This window comes from Trichechus manatus, unplaced genomic scaffold, assembly GCF_000243295.1.
Source record: "Trichechus manatus latirostris isolate Lorelei unplaced genomic scaffold, TriManLat1.0 scaffold00014, whole genome shotgun sequence".
Taxonomy (NCBI): domain Eukaryota; kingdom Metazoa; phylum Chordata; class Mammalia; order Sirenia; family Trichechidae; genus Trichechus; species Trichechus manatus.
This window is the reverse complement of record NW_004443950.1, coordinates 7,631,209-7,634,463: the sequence shown is the minus strand read 5'-3', so window position 1 is coordinate 7,634,463 and position 3,255 is coordinate 7,631,209. Positions and strand designations below refer to the sequence as shown.

The following is a 3,255-nucleotide window of genomic DNA, read 5'->3' as shown; positions in this document are numbered from 1 at the left end:
AACCACCTCAGAATAGTTCCAAGAAATCTGGGTTATTCATGCACCAACTCTCATCCTTCATTGGCTGAAGTTTGTCTTGGGAGCATTAACCCATTGGCACTTGTAGTCTGCTTAATTTTCAGGTAAAGAATGTTTCTGTGGTCTGAGGTAAGAAGTAATGACTGTGTGTAGAAACTATCCACGAAGCTGCATGTGGCCTACAGAATCGGAGAGAATTTATGAACAGTGTGCCAATAGTGTTTACAATACTGTATTTATTCAGTTTTCTTTCTGAGCCCAAATAAATTGTTCTATATAACCCTGACAGTGCGTCACCCACTTTTGAAGGCCATAACAAAAGACTTTGTGATTCCTATGGACAAAGAATGGGTTTTAGTAATCTCGTATTCACCCTTGCTGCACCAGGCACTATTCAGTTCTCATTATAGATGCTCAACCAATTCAATCTGGTGCCCAGATAGAATGTTTCATGTTTAAACAGAGATACTCTTTTTAGTAAGTCATAATTTAATTCACTCAAATCCCTTGGCTTGAGGTCTGACTTCACTATGGAATTAGTCTTCATTCATTTTCAATTTAAATTAATTTTCAATAGCAAACCAATGGCATTTGGAGAGTAGAAAAACAAGAATATGTTTCCAAAGTTTCTATTTAAGTCTTCTGAAAGGCTGTATAATTGAATGCATTAACGTTTTAACAGTCCGCATTGCATACCAAAGCCTTCTATAATCAAGTGGCTGGTGAATAAATTCTTGGCACTCCCATCTAGTTTACTGTAACAAATACAATGAAATTCTTTCTGGAATAAACTTTGACCACTAGAGCTAATGGGAATCTGGTTAGGTTTTTGCCAAGCTCAGGAAACATCCACTATCAATAGATGCTGAGAAAATTATATTAGAAATAAATGTTTTAAAAAGGAAACAGAAAGTGCCTCAAAGTTGACAGAAACAATCTGTGACTGTATTATGATTGATTATGGAGAGAAAGATCTGTGGATGCTTAAATATATGCAATGCCTCCAAGTACTTTAGGGTTTGGGGGGGGGGTACTGACCTGAAAGTAAAGTATCTTTGTGAGTCAAGATTCATATATAAATACATTTTAATAGATTGCTTAAAATTCATTTATTATCTATCTAATTGAGTGCAACAGCTCCAAGGGAGTCATTGACCATTTTGTAAATAAAACATCTGTGAAAGATAGGGTCAGTGTTCACAAATTCATGGGACATTTCTGGATTTGATTCTGAAGATAATGGGAATGTTACATAAACGGAAGAAGAAGAGGAGAAAAAAAAAAAAAAACATTGATAAGCTCGAACTACAAGCACCCAAGTTTTGTCAGACTAAATATTTCTAATGGAAAGTTTTCGAGGCAATACAGGTATTAAAATGACCAAGACACATGGGGGCATGTTACAAATTTAAGATATTATTTAGCCTAGTTTCTTGGGGTGTGTGCACGGAGAGGGAAGAGTTAGGGCCAAATCTTTGGCTTTGTTCATCTTTTATTTTTATCCTGTCATCTGAGCAGATAAGAAAATAGGTATCTTAATTTTGTTATTTTGAATATTTAGGAATTGTTAGCTTGAAAGGAAACAGTAGAATACATTTTCAGTGTTCACAGTCTCTTAAGTACTGTGAATAATTTGCCGTTTCAGCCCAGGGCAAGATCAACTGAAGGTAGCAGAAAGAATAATTTCAGGCCATAACATTACTTCCAGGAACTTTTTAACTTCAAAGATTAGTTAGTGTGTGTTTTCCAGCTTTTAAAAATAAATTGATGAATTGTAATCCCATCTCCCATCTTGTCATAAATATGGACACAGTAAGTCAAACGGGAATCAGATGATTCCATGTAATAAATACCAATTGGATTTATAGAAGGAAATGACTTTAAGGAGTTTACCAACCACCAAGACTCTAGGTTCATAATCCTGAGTTACAAGCACACTGTAGTAACACACCACATGACGGGCCATACATAAAATATGGAGAAGATGGTTTCCCAGCATCCTAGATGGGAATGCGGTCTCTCTTCATTAGTAATGACAGGAATCAGCATAGCAGGAACTCTTTCACTTTATTCCTGCTTAAGAACACTTCCTCCTTAAAAAAACAAAAACCTAGTTAGGAGCTAGATGATTAAAAACTTAACTATGGCTGCATTGCTAAGCAGGCCAAGGCTGCTCTCCCAAAATGGTGGATCCTTAGGAGCGTACTTCGGTTGGGAGCCACGCATCGTGATAGATAAGGGTGAGGTGGTAGCCTTCAACTACCACAAAATGCTGGCTTTAAGTTGTCCCTCTTCCACTGGAAAGACCAACCAACCAGACATCTTGCTCATAAGTTTACAATGATTCTGAAGTGGAAATAATCCACTCAATGTTGTTAGTAGCTTGCCAGCAAAGCACGGACAGAGAAGGAGGAGAAGCCGAGCCAGGCATATGCTATTGGAGCTGCTGTCTCCCTAGAGGGCTAGCAGCTCTTCCAGACCATTCACAAGACCAATAAAGACTGGAAATTACAAGGAAAAAAGGTAGTCATGGAAGAATTTGTTATTACAACTCCCCCTCCCCCACAGGGAAACCTTGGTGGTGTAGTGGTTAAGTGCTATGTCTGTAAATTAAAAGGTCAGCAGTTCGAATCCACCAGGTGCTCCTTGGAAACTCTATGAGGCAATTCTACCCTGTCCTATAGTCGGAATTGACTTGACGGCAATGGGTTTGGTTTGGCCCCCGCACATCAAGCGGCAAAGTGTAAAGGCAAAGAGGGGAGAGCACTGATCCACGTACACAAAATACTTGGAAAACATTTTGGAGACACGGAAAGCCAAAAGATTCTGTAGCGTTCGCACGCCCAGTCACCACGGAAGGAGGCTTCCCTGCCATCATGAGTCCATACACCCGGATGACTGCCATCAGCCAAAGAGGCCATGGTGATGCGCTTCAGCGGAAGGAGGGGGGCATACATTTCCTGTTGGCTCTTCTTAACGAAGGGTCAGTGTTTCCAAATCTGACTTGAAAAATACAAAACATTCTTCAAAAAAAGAACAAGAGAATAAAAGTTGAATCATTAGCTGACCAGCAAACTTTGGTCCACTCTGTCCTTTTCACAGTCCCCTTCTAGAACAGTCACCAGTTAATTTTATTTTTCAAAATTCCTTTCATTTCCGACTCTGCCCCTTCACCTCTGACTTCCTTTTCCTAGTCTGTTCCCTGCCATTCTGCTTTTATAAGTGGCTACACTTGCC

The 3,255-nt window shown here is 39.3% G+C and overlaps 1 pseudogene; it reads left to right on the top strand.

Annotated features, from left to right (window-relative positions):
• The first annotated feature begins 2,161 nt into the window (after positions 1 to 2,161).
• On the top strand, positions 2,162 to 2,898 carry LOC101358205 (protein LSM12 homolog pseudogene; annotated as a pseudogene).
• Positions 2,899 to 3,255: the final 357 nt, after the last annotated feature.